The sequence below is a fragment of the Coenobita brevimanus genome, chromosome 70, assembly GCF_032717465.1.
Source record: "Coenobita brevimanus isolate Jiangsu-jjx chromosome 70, ASM3271746v2, whole genome shotgun sequence".
Taxonomy (NCBI): domain Eukaryota; kingdom Metazoa; phylum Arthropoda; class Malacostraca; order Decapoda; family Coenobitidae; genus Coenobita; species Coenobita brevimanus.
The window spans coordinates 50,435,432-50,454,490 of record NC_137023.1 but is presented as its reverse complement, the minus strand read 5'-3'; the positions used below and the strand labels follow the sequence as shown (position 1 = coordinate 50,454,490).

The 19,059-nt window shown below is 41.7% G+C and overlaps 1 protein-coding gene across 1 annotated transcript in view; it reads left to right on the top strand.

The window, feature by feature from the left end:
• LOC145406310 (GATA-binding factor 2-like) overlaps positions 1 to 19,059 on the top strand; it is a 295,630-nt gene that overhangs the window by 24,516 nt on the left and 252,055 nt on the right. The window lies entirely within an intron of this gene.

The following is a 19,059-nucleotide window of genomic DNA, read 5'->3' as shown; positions in this document are numbered from 1 at the left end:
TGTGTGTGTGTGTATATATATATATATATATATATATATATATATATATATATATATATATATATATATATATATATATATATATATACTTAGCAATATTGAGATCATAACTAAAAAAGTTGCGAGTCTCCCATCCACATTTTTATATTGTGCAATGATATTCTCACACCTGTCACTTGTATGATACTGAAGCTATTATGAAATTACGTATGCTAGTATTAATGTTCCTGGATGCTGTTTATATCCTTCAAACATCGTTACAAATTATGTTAAAATAAAAATGATAAAGATGTGCAACGACGAAATAAAATATTGATCAGGAAGAAGCGAACTGAGGACTAATAAGCCAACAGGAACACGAGATATGTGCTCACTCCTCTTCCTAATCCAACACTCACAAACCTCTGCACCCCACCTCCACTCTCGCTGCCATCACCCTCATACACTACACCCCCATGCCACCTATTCACATACTTAAACATACCTGTACATACATATTATGTATACACAGGTTCATTTATTATCTCTCTCTCTCTCTCTCTCTCTAGTACGCTTATCCCATTCCCACACGCATAAAAGCTGGAATTCACATTTCACGTCAAGTACATAAACACATCCGCACCCACGCACACCAACACCCAAGACCACCATCTACTATCCACCCTACCGCTCACAGAAATTGTACCATCCAAACTGTCACCCACAGATGACACACCACCCACCTTACCGCCAACAGATGACGTCCTACTCGCCCTACCACTCATCCACCGCACCACCCACACACTATATCCCACCCATTCACCTCCGACATACACCCACCCCTCGATCCATAAATTATGCACCATCCATTGTCCTATCTGTCACCCACAAACAACTCGTCACACACCTATCATCAGCCACTTAACCCACAGACCACACCCGCCATCCTATCATCCACTTCTCACCTACACATCCACACCTCACCTACATTCCTCCCATATACACGATCTCTTTCGCCTACAGACTACAGACTGTATCATCTCAACGCACCCATTCCCCTGTTCAGATAAGACACCCACGTACCTACCACTTACAAGCATCCACACTACTCCCACCTTACCTATATATCAACCAAACGCAGCCACCTCTCCGCCTGGTGATCGCACTTGACTCAGCTACAAACCACCTTGCCACCCGAAGCCACACCTCACCTTCTTACCCCCAAAAAACTACACCTAACCACCCACAGACTAAACCTCACTCACCTACCATCGACAAGCACCTACCCCTTTACTTACATATCACACCCAACTCATCTATCAGCAACCCCCAGAAGCGAAACCCTACCCACCTACCATCAACATACCACACACCATCACCTCCAAACTACTCCCCACCTACCTACTATCCCCAACACATCACACCCTAGCCGCTACCCACCAACTACAAATCATACCCCACCCACTTACCACCCACAGATCATACCACACCCACCTACAACCCACACCCCACATACCACCCACCTTCCATCTACATCCCACACTCCACCAACTCACGGCCCACATGCAGCACACTCACCACCCACGCAGTCCTTCCTACTGCTTCTCTAAAGATTTACTCTGCGCCGCAAACAAAAACAGCAACTTAGTGTCAGGATAACTAATGTTCGGGAGACACATGAGTTGCCGCCGCCCCCCCTCCATTCCCCGCTCTCTCTCTCTCTCTCTCTCTCTCTCTCTCTCTCTCTCTCTCTCTCTCTCTCTCTCTCTCTCTCTCTCTCTCTCTCTCTCATATTTCGTTGCCCGTTTCCTCTGCCACACAATCTTCATACCATGTCACTCCATCTTTTCTCTCGCTGAATATCCCTTTATTTCCCATGCATCTGCAATTTTACCTTCGGAAAGTACCACAAGTTTCCCAGTATAATGTCACTCCTGCCTCTCTTGTCATAATTCTCCTGCATTGCCCTCTTGGCCCTTCCTTGATACTCTGATATTAATCTCACGCGTCAACTTCCTCACAGGTTTCTCCTATGCTGAATACAGTCATTTGGGTTAAGCTATATTAAAGTAAAATCATGACATCGTACTGAAAACCTTTAAAACGACCAATTGCTTTGTCAATCTTTCTATTTCTCTTTATGCATCTCTCATCTTCCCTGAGACCACCTGACTTTGTTCCCCTCTCACAGACGCCTCTGCAGCCTCTGCATTTCGTTCTTACGTGAATTACTATCCCTCCCGCTCTAACTCTTCCTATCTCGCCTACATGTACTGATGACTATTCCCCTTGTTTTGCTTTCTCCCTCTCCTGCAGACACATCCCTTCCCTGTCACAGCATAACTTTGTTTCCCTTTCACCATTCATCCATTCATAGACGATTATCCTTCCGTCCATACATAGATGACTATCCTTCCGTCTCTAATTCACCCTCCCTTCCCATTATATACTCTTACTGATGGCTCTGCCTTTCCGCTTGCCTATGAACACATTCCTGTTTTTACCTATCACCATCTAACTTTTCACCCCTTCCACCGATGGACCTACAATCTTGACACTTTGTTCTTATGTAGAAGACTATTTCCCCATTCCACAATCTCCCATCCATCCCTCTAGCCTTGCCATCCCCTGACCTTTAGACACAATTCTATTCTTCCCTGTCACCAACTAATTTTCCGGCCATGCCCCTTCAACGCTGTCATTTCTTCCTTATCTAGACCGTTCTACCTCAAGTTTCTAATTCTCCTATCCATTCCCCTTCCCTTGCCTTCCCTCTCTCCTGCATACACATTATCCCTGTCACCACCTAACTTTCTACCCCCTTCACCCGTGCCTCTTCAACCTTGCCACTTCGTCCTTATCTAGACGGCTCTCCCTCACGTTCCTGACTCTGCCCTCCCTCCCTTTCTTTTACTCCTTCCCTCTCTCCTCTGTAACCCCCGCCCCCCTTACACAAGCACTGGCAAGGACACACATGACGCGTTGCTGAGATCGTCCGAGATGATCCGAATGATTTACCTCTGAAGGTGATACAGAGGTAAAGTGGAAGAGGAAAACACTCCATGATGCGAAAAATTTATGGGATTCATCATAATGATGTAAACTCCCACAGTACGATGACTGATGCATTTCATTCTTGATATCAACAGACTTTTTACTCGTCTCACGATGGACCTTTCTTGTGAATGAGTGAGAAACAACCTCAGTTAAATCACTTAATGCGATGAAGTCTTTAACATTCTTCTTCTGCAATCGCCAAGCCTCTGCATTTACCCTAGGGAACATCTCTCTTAGTGAAGGAGTGAATTCAACTTGTTCGGGAAGGATAGTGAATATAAGAGCCATAATGAGTACAAAGAGGAGAGAAGAAAGAGAAGAAAATGAGTAAGAAAGTGTGTGAGCAAACTAACTCCATGACATAATCTAAGAGCATTTCCGTGTTTAGAGTGGCTACATGTGACCTGACCTCGCCGCGACACACAGCCCCTCTGACTCACTGCCCCGCACCCACCATCACCTCTGATATCTTTACCACGCACCACCATTCCCAACCAGGGTAGAAAATGTAGATTTGGTCATTTGTAGTTAGCCAGATTTTGCTCTAAGTTAATGGTTTCTTACAATCTAACATGCGAGAATGTTTTGTAATGTAGATAGTAAAACTGTAGTTATTCCCTAGCATGAGTTAAAGATTTGTTGACGGATACTTGCAGTTAGCTATACTTTACTCAGAGTTAACGGTCTCTTGTAATTTATCATGCACAACTATTCTGCAGCCTAGATAAAGGAACTGTAGTCTCACAAATCTGTTCTCAGTTTAGGGGTGCGAGGTTAATATGCAGCCTGAGTTCAAAGAATGGAGTCAGCAGAATTTCTCTCTATGTTTACGAGTTCTGATATCTTTACCATGCCCCACCATTATACAGCCCTGGTAGACAATGTATAGGCAGTCAAACTTTCTCTGAGTGTTTGATTTATATGACCTGGTGTCACACATGTTGATGGGATTATTTTACGAACGCAAGGCTTCTGTAGCCTTATAGGTTGAATGAAAGAGAGGGAAAATAATTACGCAATAGGCAAAATTTTGATCTAAGCTCCGAGTACTAATAGCTTAATCATGCAGCACCATTCCCTGTCCATCATACAGCACCATTCTCTGTCCATTATCATGCAGCATCATTCCCTAGCCATTATCATACAACACCATTCCGTTGCCCAAATTGATAAAAAATAACCATTCCAAATATCGGTCGAAGTTTACAAACTAATCTACATGCTCTATTTTGTAGAATGATTTGAAAACACGTAGCTGGCTGAAGTACGCACAAAGTTTACGGTTTTTAATACGTTTACCATGCAGGACTTTCGTGGTTTACAAAGTCACTGATCGGAAGAAATATTGCCTAAGGTTCAAAAGACTAATTTTCCTATCCGTAGTATTAGACAAATCTGTAGTCTGCCTAGGAGAACTAATCACTCAAATATTACACTCAGTTTTCATATTCTAATATCTATCATGTCAAATACTACTCCTAAGCGTGAGTTAAAGAAATGACGTCATGAGAAATTTGCTTCAAGTTTACGTAAGGAGGGAAGTGAGATGAAAATAACTAAGAGACGGAAAGTTAAAGAAGTCAGGAAGGAAGTGAGAAAGGAAGAAACTAAGAGATATGAGAACTGAGGAGACTGAAAGAGGAAGAAGGGAGGATATTAAGGGACAGGAAGAAACACAAATGTTAGGGGGAGATGGGAAGGAAATAAGCAGGAGGAGGAAGGAAAGATAAGATGTGAGGGAAAGAGGGAGGAAGTGAGTGAGGGAAAGAAGGGAGGAAGTAAGGAAGGAAATGAAGCATAGGAGAAAAGACGGAAATAAACAGGAAACATGCAATAAGCAAGAAAAAGTCAAAAGGAAGTAAGAAAGAGGAAGGGGGAAAGTAAGGAGGGAGAAGGAGGAGAGTAAGAAAGAGTAAGAAGTTAAGGGGAAAAACAAGGAAGTGAAAGTGAGAGGGGTGGGAGTGATGGAGAGGGTGGGGGGAAGGAAAAGGACGTGTTAGGAAGCTTATTGACTAATGTGACGGAAAGGGAGAGAGTGACGGTTTTATGAGCAATCTTTCCTCCTGCTGATCGTTGGCATGCGGGGCGGGTCTTCTTTCAACGAGGGTGCTACTGCTGCTGCTTCGTTTACTTCACACTCTGTTTTTACTCCTCGCGCATCCTAATGGCAAGACCCACATACGTGTACTCTTGTCTCCCCTTCCATCTGCTCTTTGTATCCTGCCAGTGGGTGCTTATCTATGCTTACTGTTTAGAAATTTGGCTACAAGAAAAACTGCTGTAACACGGAACGTAAACTGACTTCGTAAAGATAGTACCATGAAATTTACTGTTGTAATACTAAATTGCTCAAAGGCTATCGTTTTTAGTTCCTTCACTTCGATGGTGTAATAGATATTTTAGTATACCTTCCTTCAGACAGTTTTATTTAGCTAAGGTGAAACTTTCTGAACTGGGCAGATAGGATATAGCCTTTACTAACTCCTCTAATACAAATGGCATTTTTTAAGTTGAATAAACGCATCGGACGATGGCAATGATATATATAAAAAATACACCCTCGAACTGAAGTGGTCAAAAGCGGAATGCACTTAAGTTATGTGATATACCTCTAGTTTACAAAGTACTAAACTAGAAAGCACCCAGAGAGCACATACCTTCGCCAATGCCATTGCCATTAAAAGGGATCCGGATCCGTGGAAATATTGTGTGGAATACATAGGATCCGGATCTGCCCCCAAATTTAATCAACTGCTCCTTGTCCCGGGGCCAACTCTTCCACAAAAGTTTATTGAAATTCATTGAGAACTTTTGAAGATACTGTGCGGGATACATAGGATCCGGACCCAAAATTTAATTGATTCTTTCTTGGCCCATGGCCCACCCTTCTACAAAATTTAGTTGAAATTCACTGAGAACTCTTGGAGATAGTGTGCGGGAAACTCCGGATCCAGATCCGGATTCCCCCAAATTTAATCAGTTCTTCCTTGGTCCATGGCCCACCCTTCCACAAAATTTCACTGAAATTCATTGAGTGCTTTTGGAGAGATCATGTGGACAGACAAACAAACATAGGTGAATACATAACCTCCTCCAACTTCGTTGGCGGATGTAATAAATATAATGAGATGGAGGATAGTTGAAGCAATGCTGAGGTAACCGATACAGTCCAAACGAAACAAGGAATAGTTTGTTTTCCTTGTAAAAGAACTTTCATAAAACATTACTTACTTGCCAACCAGGCATCAGTGTCCTGTGAACATGCAACAGGTTGTGCAGTATAATATTCGTGTAATAAAAAAGGAAGAAATGTGAGAATTCAGAAGGGAATATATGAAGAAAGCTAAAAATGCAAAGGAAACATGCAAGTTTACGATAAGAAAGCAAAAACGACGGAGTATAGTGTATCCTTACCAGAGCTGCACGAGTCCCTAGGGGGTGTGTGGGTGACCTTTTGCCAGCTTGATAAACAAAACACTGAAGTCTCTTGCGCCACGGATCCCGCAGCCACATCCATGTCTCGTCCATTCTGTTGCTTCCCAGATTCCTTTTGTTTATTGTCTTTAACATGGTCTCTTCTGAGGGAATCTGTTGAATATAGAAGGAAAGGCTTGTAGATGTGTTGACAGACAGCGTGAAGGTAGCAAGTGATGATTTAGTAAACGAGGAGCAGAATAGTTTCAGAGATGGATGAGGGTGTATGGATTACATAATGAGGCCTACTTGTTAATGACTAACCGAAGATGCGTTAAAAACTAATAGCATTAAGGAATCTGAATAAGGATAGTTCATTAGGCAAGCAGTATGGTGGGCTTCGATGACATATGGAGCTAAGGCTGTTCAGAGCTTGCGTGATGGGGCAAAAGCTTCTGTGTTTGTGGATGGAATGTGAAATGAGAAATATGATTTACACGCTGGGCTGAAACTGACTTTCTTCATGTATTCATAGCGGTTTAAGATTTAGGCCTATGTGAATGGGATGCTGAAAGATTGGGAAATAGCAACACTTGGAAGGGAAGTCGCTGTAAGATATGGAAACTATAATAAGAACTCTGCATTTTCCTCAGTAGTTAATTCAATGTTCTTAGGAAATAAGAAATGGAAGCTGACATTTCAGGAAAAGTATCTGCATGTTAGAACAATGTCCTGAGTTTTGATAGGGACACTAACACAGTCTGTGATATGGTACTAACTGGTATGGATATGAAAAATGTGACAGTCCTTAGCTATTTAGGAAATGTTGTCAATAAACGCATGCTATAACATGGAGGATGAACTCTTTGAAAGGGTACAGTAATGGATAAAAGTAAAAGGTTTTGAGGACAATGACAAAGATTAGTTATGTGAATGAGTGATTGTGGAAAGTGATATATAATAGTGAATTCTTCAGGCTTAATGTATATCAATGCAGGGCGAACCATGCCTTGGTCTGTAAGACACCGGTCTAGAGAGAGAGGATAGTAAAAGCAAGGTCCACTATAGGTGGATGAAAAGTCAATTCGTGAGCAAAATTGAAGGTTGAATGTTAACTATATGAATAGAGAATGAAAGTCAATGGAGTGGGAAATATAAAAAGACGTATTTCGAGGTGGTGTGTCCATAAAGATCGAATGGAGAGTCAGAGGTCGGCTATTGAGGGATGTATGAGAGTTCGGTGGCTGGAGGGGAAGAAGTAAAAACGAAGGGTAGGCGAAGGCGAAAGATAAGGGAATTATCAGGAGACCGAATCAAACATGTGGGAACAAGAATCATTACTGGGTAGTAGCAGAAATGTGCATCGCTTCTGTTGTTTAGATCATCCCTTACAGGACGTGCTGTCAGGGCAGCAGAGACAAGGCTAAGACTTTTTTTTTTTTTTTTTTTTTGGTTACTTAAACCTTTAGATCATTTCATTGCTCCAAAATTTCCATGACAAACACTGGCATTCAGTTTATGTTTCACACCTTTACAAATATTGTCTGGTGGTAGCCAAGTAGACATCTCCAGATATTTAATTCGTAATCACAGTCACAAATTAACGGAATGTGTTCATTAAATATGAATCAATTTTAATGCGTAATGGTGAATGGCTTTTCCTGGAGTAAAAGCAGTTTCACACAACACTTAGAAATTCAGTACACGTGGATTCAAACACTTGTAATTACGTCACAATGCTGTACGCACGTCACCCTGCACGTGAGCAAGGGGAGGCACGTCACTGGGGATACTGTGGACGATGATGGGGCTGGGATGAGACGAGGGAGGGAGGCCAGTGATGAGAGAGACAGTGCTGTGGCGCGACGCTGGGGCTCTGTCGCTTAAGGACTGTCTTCTTGTGATGTTCTTTGGTTTTCCTTTCTCTTTTCATTGTTCTCGTCATCGTCATCATCACCATCATTTTTTATTCCTGTTATTGTCATTGTCCTTCCCCTTGTCCTTGTCCTTGTTCTTGTCGTTGTCGTTATCATTGTCATTGTCCTCCTCCACCTCCTCCTCTTCCTCTTCCTCCGCCTTCTTCTCCTTCCCCTCTACATTTCCTTCTTTCTCTTCTCTGTTCTTTTCTCTTACACGTTGGTTATATTTTAGTAGAATTAGCCTTTTTTTTCAGATAACATCTTCATTGGCTAGTAGGCCTCTTCTTATCCGTACTTATTATTAATTCCTATGTACTCCTATCTCCTCCTCCTCCTCCTCCTCCTCCTCTTCCTCCTCTTCCTCCTCCTCTTTATCAGTTCATCTTTTCGTGTTTGTTTCCCCTTCTTAACTTTTATTCCCATGTTTTCTTCACTTTCATATCTAGCCAGTAATGATTAGACGCAAAAAATATATTATACTCAGTTTTTTTATTGAGGCGAAGATGCACTTGACAGGTTGGTGATGACTGGCTAAATGCAACATATTCGAACAGCATTTACTAACCCAAATTTCCACCTCAGATATATGTTGTCAATTAATAACGCTAACAAGTAAAAAGATGATAAAGTAATGTTGCATTCAGCCAATAATCACCAACCTGCCAAGTGCATCTTCGCCTCAGTAAAAAAAACTGATTATAGTTAACTGATTTGATTTAGTGGATTATAACTCACTCTCTGTCTGTCTATCTGTCTGTCTGCGTGTCTGTCTGTCTCTCTGACTATCTGTCTGTCTGTCTGTCTGCATGTCTGTCTGTCTCTCTGTCTCTGTCTGTCTGTCTGTCTGTCTGTCTGTCTCTCTCTCTCTCTCTCTCTCTCTCTGTATGTCTGTCTCTATCTCCGTCTCTGTCTGTCTGTCTGTCTGTCTGTCTGTCTCTCTCTCTCTCTCTCTCTCTCTCTCTCTCTCTCTCTCTCTCTCTCCCTCTCTCTCTTTATCCCCACATACCTACCAACCTACCTACGTTTCATCCAACACACAGACACAAACAACATAAACAAGCAAACACACATGCAAAAATATACATATACGCACATAAGTGAGCATACACACACACACGTATGCACACACACGCAAACACACACACGCACACACACAAACACATACACACACAAAAACACACATGCTCACGTACACACAAACACACACCACACACACACAAACACACACGTACACATTCTCTGTCTCTGTCTCTCTCTCTGTCTCTCTCTCTCTCTCTGTCTCTCTCTCTCTCTGCTGTAATATTCTTTTTCCGATTTCTGGCTAAGTTTAAGTTCCGATATTAAGATTGGACCGCCTCTTAGAGGCCATAAGGTTTGTGTGGTCTGTGTATCTGCTTAACACTCACTCTCTCTTTCTCTCTCTCTCTCTCTCTCTCTCTCTCTCGTCTTTGCAACAGTAATCTCGACTTTCACGCCTCCCCGTAAAATTAGGATTCTTATTTAAACGAGGGTGACCGAAATAGGCGCCTGGGTTCCCGTTACTTGAGGGAGTTGACGATACGCTGGTTACGGCGTGTGAGGAAGAGAAGGAAAGAGAAGAGAAAAGAGAAGAGACTGATAGAGATAGAGACGGAGGGTGTGAGGGAACCGTGTATTGTGTGCATGCAACGAACTATGTATAGTCATGTATATATAGATATAACCATATATGGAAGTGTGTGTGTGTGTGTGTGTGTGTGTGTGTGTGTGTGTGTGTGTGTGTGTGTGTGTGTGTATGTGTGTGTGTGTGTGAGGCGGAGAGAGGTGTGTCACGGGCTAATATACTGCCTCTGTAATTTGGTGGGATTAACATGGCTGACACAGAAACACGAACACAGCCTGCTAGTTTAAGCTAATTTAGGTAAAGTTTGTGTGTGTCCCAGAATAGATTCACCTCAGAATGTTAAAACAGCTTTCTTCAACACACTGATATTGAAGGCAAAGTAACTAGTGTCTTCTCCAGTTATAATTAAAGGAATGTTCGTCAATGTACCAGAACGGATGGACCCCCAAATTCCTTTCACTTTGATTTTTTTTTTTTCTTGTTTATTATTTCAATTTTCCTCCAATTTCTTTCAACATAGCTCAAAAAAATGCATTTATCACACTGGTTATCACATATTCCCTCTGGGTCACATACGCATAAAAAACAAGGCAATTAATGTTCGGTCTCATTCAGCAACTGAAAATCTGTTTCATCTCCCTTACGATGAGATATCACACCAGAAATCTGTCTTCCTCCTTATTGGCGGCATCGGCATTATCATTACTGTAACCATCACCATTATTTAGCAAATGAACCTTTGTTTCATCTTCTTCACGATGATCTCTCTCTCTCTCTCTCTCTCTCTCTCTCTCTCTCTCTCTCTCTCTAAAAAACTGTTACCTTCATGCATTATATCATCATTTTGATTATCATTGTGATGATGGCGATGATGATGACCATCAACATCAATCACTCTCCTCCTGTCTAATGAACTATAGGTTGGAACCGGAAGCAGAAAATATACAGTATAAACAAAGCGGTATGTCATCACCTTTTCCGCGAAATGAGTCACCCCTGCCATCACTAATCTTGAATGCCTTCCAGATACTCATTTCCATCCTTTTCACCTTTTATAACCATCTACTTGCTGAACGTCATAATTATCGTCCTTAGAAATATGATAGATTTCGAGCAAAGCACTGGAAAAGTCACGGACAAACGGAAATATTATACACCTTGAAAGTGCGCGTAGTGAGTGCGTGACAAGCGATCGAGCGAGAGCCATGTTATCACAGTCTTCCTCTGATATAAAATTAAAGGCGGAATATCTGATTCTTAACTGCTAGAGCTGATGCCCCACAACACAGTGTTACAACGGAAAGTCTTTTTAAATTTGATTTCGTAATTGAGGCGCTCTCCAGTTAGAATCAAACACTCCCTTGGAAAACTAGAGATTCCAAGAGGCTCCTACGACTTTATGGGTGAGTTTTCAGTTGACAACAAAATTTATTGAAAGAATGTATCACACGCAGAAAGAATTTCAACTCTACTTCACATAGGAGTAAAGTTATTAGTTTCTGCTTAGCGTGACGGTCGGGTCGGATCAATCAGGGCCAGTCTTTTTCAAACTTAACTGAGAGTAAACATCGCTCACTCGCTTCGCTTGCTTGCTCTTAAAATGAGTTTTGGTATGTACGAGAGGATTTCAATAATTTTCATATTTCTAAACAAAGTTGGGATGCAGTGTGCCCTTATAACACTAATCTAGCTTGATTTTCTTTTCTTTTCTGTTGCTAGATCATATACGTGTAGAACTTAATGACTGGCTTACACGTCTGACAGGGGCGGCCAGTCCAACCATACACAGTCAAGCCGTGTTTTAAGGGCAGCTGATTCGTAGGACCGAAGAAAACACTACCATCAGTGAAGAAGCGACTCGTAGAAAAAGATAATTGTCATAGTCTTCTCTGGAAGAATAGGATCCAAATGAACCAAAATGCCGCTAACCAAACCAGAGTGTGTTGGTGTGAACTTGCCTTCCTGTTTCTTTGTATTCCTCTGTACAGTGATTCTGGAAAAGGTATGGGTGTGAAAGGCTTCTAGAGTGAGTGAAGAGTGCACGTGGATTTTTGTCTTACCCATTACTTTTATAACAGCAGGGACATGATTAGGATAAATACAATGATGCTGACACGATTTCTGTTTTTTTTATGTGTCTTCAGTTCGGTGCTGACTCTGCAGCATATCACAGCAGACAGCTGCCCGCCCATGTCACGTGTGTGGGGGCCGGTCACTACGATACTTATAGTGGATGAGTTCGAGGTTAGAAAATGAGAACAGGAGAGAAGAAATATACCAGTAAAGAATAATTATATATATCCTCCACAGTCACGACAGAGATACAGTGGCCCCTTAAAGCAATAAATAGATACGAGCGAGTATTGTTCAGTACGAGGCGCTATCACTCCTCCGCACGATACCTTCTTAACGAACAGCAATCGATATAGTGCAAAGTAGTTTATGGCCATAAAGTGTGACTGGAGAGAAATTCCTAGCTATGACTGCTAACCCCTGCAATACCATGATGTCTTTTGTTGCTGTCTTCAAATTATTTTACACAAATTATGAGAGATTGCTCTTATTCAGGAAATAAAGTCTATACCTAACCCTTCTAGTTCGAAAGATCCCTCGTAAGACGTGCTAAATTGCCAGAAGCCAGCAAAAAATACGTATGAAAGATATCGTACTGACAGGTTAATATAAAATATGTAAAGATCCCTGTGTTTTGCATATCACCAAATTACTCTCATTATCTACGCAGCTGAATTACGAGCCATTGTGACACTATATATGAATGTATTTGAGTCCCGCTTGGAACCAGTCGTATCGTGAATACTATTGTAAAGCGATGCCACTTTAGACTTAGTGTTAATATTTTTTTTCGACAAACTATTTTCTCCGTCCTCAGATTAACCACAAACCATTTCAACCAAGAAGTTAATGTATTCGTTTTCCACTTTCGTATTTTTTCTTTCCTTGTTTCTGGCTCGTACCTCACCCTTCATCAGTCGGAAAAAGATCTCTGTTCACATCAAAAAGAGGTCCAGGTAGGGTCAAAATTGTTTTACGTTCCCAAGAAACACCTTTTCTAAATGTGGGTAAAATTATTTCTAACTTACAGATGGTGATAATAACTCGGTTCCTACCTGTATTATTCGTAGTAAATAGCCATACCATGGAATATCACAGCGGTGCGGTGCCCTTTTCGACTCTATAATTTCTCTCTCTCTCTCTCTCTCTCTCTCTCTCTCTCTCTCTCTCTCTCTCAGCAAGATTTTTTCTCCGTCCTGAGTTTACGGGAGTGTGAGATTAAGCCATCAGAAGGAGAAACAATTTATCCGTCCTGCTTTGTGTTGCTGTAAATGACCACGTCTTGGGGGTGATACTTATGTAATATATTAAAGATTTATAATTATGATACGGACCCCGGTACATATCGAGTTTTTCTCCCTCTCCGAAAGAAGGAAGGAGTAAAAGGGATGATTCCATTTCCTTGCTTGGAGCCGGCAGCGCTATTTACTACCTTCATTCTGATTATGTTTTTAATGTTCTATTCTTCCCATTTCCAGACTTTTTTTTTTTTTTTTTTTTTTCCTTTGGCAAGATTAAGAGGTGTTGAGAAGCATTCATTTAGCTTTAGGAGGAACTGTCAAACCACAGGGATGTACCCCCAAGAGAATAGAGTAAAAAAAATATGTTCTAAAGTTGAAGGGGCTATGTACACCCATGAAAATACATTAAGAAAAATTATGTCCTTAAGTTTAAGGGGTTATGTACACCAAGAGAATATAGTAAAGAAATTGTGTCTTAAAGTTGAAGGAGCTATGCACACCCAAATGAATATAGTGGAAAATCACGTCCCAAAATATATACACTCAAGAGATCTGGCAACTCCACCCTTTCTTCAGCGTCTTCCACAAACACATTCTGAATTGTTAGGAATCTTACATGGGATCCTGCATCTGAGAGTCAAATTTACTCAAACCCAGCAACTAGTAAAAAATTGCTCATAGGGGAAAATGGAGGGCCCACTTTTTGTTCAGTGTAGCCTACAGACACATCCTTGAATCATTAGGAATTACACACTTGATTCTGAATTTACTCATCCACCTTCATCAGATCACACTATCAAATAAAGGCCTATAAAAAAAGAATTTTTTGTGTGTGTCTACATAAACACTCTTGAACTATTAGCATTTGTACTTGTAACTGCAGATCTACAAGCGTTCATGAACCCCCTCCCCCCTTTCCATTTACTAATTCCTCTTTTTCTCCGTATGCTAACTGCCCATACGAAAATAAAAGACGCCACTCATTCTCCAGCATCGCCCACGAACCCATCCTTGAAGTATTAGCAATTATACACACGATTCTGGATCTACAAGTCTACGCTCATCAAACCCACTTAACCCTTTGCCCATACGAAAAAAATAAATAAATAAATAAAAGACTACCCTCTTTCTCTCTCTTTCTCAAAAAAAAAAAAAGAAAAAAGTCAGAATTCACACAAGGTACATTCCCCACAAAATTACCCCTCTCCTTAGCTCGAGCCGTTTATCGTGCTTGATCAATAACAATAAATTGCTTGCTGTAACTCGGCCGTCAAATTGTATCTGGTACCGCGTGACAGCTCCCTGGCCACGGGTACTAATCACGGGGTGGCCACGAAAGATATATACAGTCCGCAGGGAGAGGAGGAAGAGGTAGTGCATAAGAGGAGAGAAGGGGAGAAAGAGAGAAGGCAAAGGGATGGAGAGTGGGTAAGAGAAGAGGGGGAAAGACAGAAGGGAAGAGAATTGAGAAGTAGGAAGGGAAAGAGGAAGAAGGGTGATGAAGAGGAGGGGGTGAAGTGACGGAATGTATAAAAGAAAGCAAGGAAGAGGAGAAGAAAAGAGAAAAGAGAGAGGAAGGAGGGCAAGTGAGTGAGGGAGAAAAGAAGATAAAGCAGTGGAAAAAAAAGTGAAGAAGGGAAAAATGGCCACGAATAATATACAGTCAATAGGGACAGGATAAAGAAGGAGTGCATAAGAAAAGAGAGAGAGAGAGAGAGAGAGAGAGAGAGAGAGAGAGAGAGAGAGAGAGAGAGAGAGAGAGAGAGGAGGGGAAAGAGAATGAAGGGAAGAATGAGGGAGGGTGAAAGAAAGGAATGTGTACTTGTAAGGGAAAATAAGGAGGGGGAGGTGGAAAACACAGAAAATAGGAGAAATGAGTGGGAGGGGAAAGGAGAAGAAGGAGGGGAAATGGAAAGAGCGAAAATGAGATGGAAGAATGGCTTCGGTAAATACATAGTGAACAGGGAGAGGATGAAGAAATATTGGCTAGGGGAAGGAAAGGAAGAGAGGGGAGGATAGGGAGAAGGAGGAGGTAGGAGCATGAACAGGAAAGGGAGAGAGAAAGGCAGTTCCTAAGTAGGACAGAGAGAGAGAGGGATCAAACGGGAGGGGCAACAGAGGAGGGAGGGGAAGGAGAGGGAAGAAGTAGGAGGGGAGGGAGAAGATATAAATAAGAGAAGGAAGAGAAGGATGGAGAGCAAGTAGGAGTTAATAAGAGATGAGGGAGGAGGAAGGAGACTGGGGGACCAAACGTGCATTGAGGAATAGGGAAAGAATGTGACGAAAGAAAGGGATAGCATATGAGGAAGAGAAAGGCAAGAAGAAGGAAGGAACGTGATTGAAAGTAACGAGAGGGCATATGGAGAGAAGAAGGAAAGGAGAGAAGGGTAGAAGAGGAGGGGAGGAGGGAAGGAGAGGAGAGAGGAAGAAGGAAGGTAAAGGAATAATTATAATGAAAAAAAGGAGAGAGGAAGGGGCCTTTGCCATATAATGTACGCCTAGGACTCAGCAGTGATTATAGGACCATGTATCAATGTGTTGCCTAGAGCCACTTGAAGGTTGCTCTCTCTCTCTCTCTCTCTCTCTCTCTCTCTCTCTCTCTCTCTCTCTTTGAGCTTGATATTACAGTAGGTATCGATCGGATTGTAGGACCGGACTGAAGGCATGGTGCAGGAAGTGGTGATTGTGGCAGTCTGATGAGGGTAATGGTGAATCTGATCATAGTACTTGCATAGTCGATGGTCATAGTTCCGATAATGATGATGATGATGATAATAATGATGATGATGAACAGACGAAGGTAACAGAAGGAAGTTTTGCAGGTCATGTTAACAGGTCATTGCGTTGAAAGTTACGGACGTCATGGATTAAATAATGATGCAGTAGAGGAAGACACACTGTGAAATGTATTAATACATTGCCTGGAGAGGTGTGCATTATGTGGAAGGAGTGGTCTGGTAGTTAAGGAAACAGTTTTGAGTGTGTTAGTAGGACTTTCATGGGTGTACTGTATATGACAGGGAACACTTGATGGCTGAATTAAGTAAGGAAGTAATGTGAGATGTGTTAATATTATTCTTAAAGATGTGAATAAAGTAGATCAAGTGATTTTGCACGTATAAGGGACGGAAATTATGTGGAATGTGTTAATATTATTCTCAGATGTGTGAATTCTGACGCTTACAGGTGGTGTTGGAGGAAGCTAAGGTAGGAAATTAGGCCGGGTGTATGTTAATGTTACTTATAGCGGCGTGTATGATTTGGATCAGACTTTGCTAAAGTCAAGGAAGTTGTGTTGGACTGTGGGTGGTGTGTTATTACTTTCAGAGGTCTGTATATGAATTAGGTGATCCTGTGTTAAACAAGGAGTGTAGATGTGTGCTTCCATTACCTTCACATTATGTGGATGGCGTAAATTAGGTGATGGTGGAGTTAAAGGGAGGAACTATTATGGGTGATGATGGAGATAAGGGAAGGAAGTACTGTTGGTGCTGACGGAGTTAAGGGAAGGAAGTACTGTAGGCGATGGTGAAGATAAGAGAAGGAAGTACTGTAGGTGCTGGTGGCGTTAAGGGAAGGAAGTATTTCAGGTGATGGTGGAGTTAAGGGAAGGAAGTACTGTAGGTAATGATAGTGTTAGGTGAAGGAAGTATTGTAAGGTGTGCTTATATTACCCTGAAGATGCGCATAATATGGATTAAGTGATGCTGGAGATAAGTGAAGGAAATACTGAGCGGTGAGCTAGCATTACTTTGAAAGGTATTCACGATATGGATTACGGGATCTTGCAAAAATTTCTGACAACAATTTCTGAAACATGTGATGCTGATCAAACACGTCTGATCACTGCTGATTACTCTCTGTAACATGGACAGCAGACATAATACATCTAATCATAAAGCTTTTCATGAATTACCGTAAACGATTTGGGATTGGGATACACTTAAACTCTCAGTTACAATAATAGAGGCATAAAATAATATCATTTCACTTGTCGAAAATTTGACATATAAAAACCACAAGTGATCCTAGTAAAGTCATCATCACCATCGTCACCTTGATCATCAAACATTATCCTCCTCCTCCTCATCATCATCATCATCATCATCATCATCATCATTACTGTTACCCTATTTCTCAATTTTTAAAAATGAAGTGGTCAGGATCCAGTAATAAGCAAAGGACAGCATACGGCAGGGAAATTATCAGCATCTTGACTTGTAATATGAGTCAAGCAGCCAGTCACTTTTATCTCAAGCTTTTAAAATTCTAGGTTTCATTTCAGAGACAGAACGATCCGCACATATATATATTTCTTTCCTATTTGTAAAAAATGGGTGGTTACCATCGACCTTGGGACATTAGTGCCCATGAGAGTGCTCTATGGCTACAAGCTTGGTAACTAGCCACACAGTCACCTCTCTCAGGCAGGAAACTCAGCCACAGGTACAATACATGAAGTCAAAGTCCAAGATGAGACTCACATTATTGCTATCTTATTACACACCTTAGAATTTTATTTTTTCAAAAACTTGCAGCAACTGCTAGTAAGCAATTAGCTGGTTTGCTGCTTGGTTTAGCTCTTAGTTAACAGCCGTACCATGACTAACCAAAATATGCGGATTCACTATGAGGAAGCATATGGCCATTTTATGTATGTATTATGCGCGTCAAAATGTTGCTAAAGTATTGAGCAGTAACAGAGAGGGTTTACAGAGAAGGAGGGGGGGGGGTATAAAAAGAACGGAGAATAGAGGGCGGGGGAGTACAAGTAAACGGTAAGGACCGTAAGGAGAGGATGAAAGGTGTCTAAAGGAATAGCCAGCAGCATTTCTTTTTAATTTCCAATAAAGATCGTATTATAAATTACGTGCGCATAAATAACGAATATACAAAATTTTTCATGATGATATGCTGTAAATGACTTCTCATGTGCAACAAGTCAATATCTTAGTTAAATTTCGGTGTTGCTGCAAACTCAGAAGAAAGTGAATATGGCAGATAGGTGGGGTGCGACGAGACTGACCCCCTCTGGTAATTAAACAGTACACAGGTAAATTGATTGGATCGATGCACCCCGCGCCGCCAGAGTGATCCCTTATTAACCACCACACGCCACCTTGCCGCACCGCACCTTACCACCTCACGCCCTGCCGCGCCAACTCACCTCCTGACTATTGCTCTTTCAGAGTTGAACAAATTCATTTGGCTTTTGGGGAACATAAAATGAAAGAAAAAATCGTCTAATAACAGATGGGATTAGTAGCGACCGTTTCTAACATCGCTCTGAAAAGTCTAAAACAACTGTCTGGTTGTTGTTGTTGTTGTTGTTTTTGAGTAACCCCAGTCTATCTGACCAAGGAGACCCATCAGTCGCAGGCAAGCAACCGCCCCTCCAGGGCCGTCCTGTACAGCGAACTGATGTTTCCTTGCGGTGGAAAACACCTCGTCACAGCAAGACGCGGGGAAGAGTGTGGAGGTTTGGTTTCTGAATGGACCCCGCATTTGCGTCTCTCCGCCCAGTAAACATGGGCACCATAGTAGGCTCCACATCACCGAGTTATTTGGCTATATGATCACCAGCCAGCGTTGTGAATGGTTTCCTGGGCTACAGGAAACCACTCGGCTTGTCAATCAGCGTAGAGCAACCTGAAGTGGAAAAAAAAAAAGTAATAAAAGGTGACAGGAAGGATGGGAGAAATAGCAAGAAAGGAAGGCTGACACAAAAGAAAAAAAAGAAAAAAAGGAAGGGAGAAATGTGTAGCACTCCATG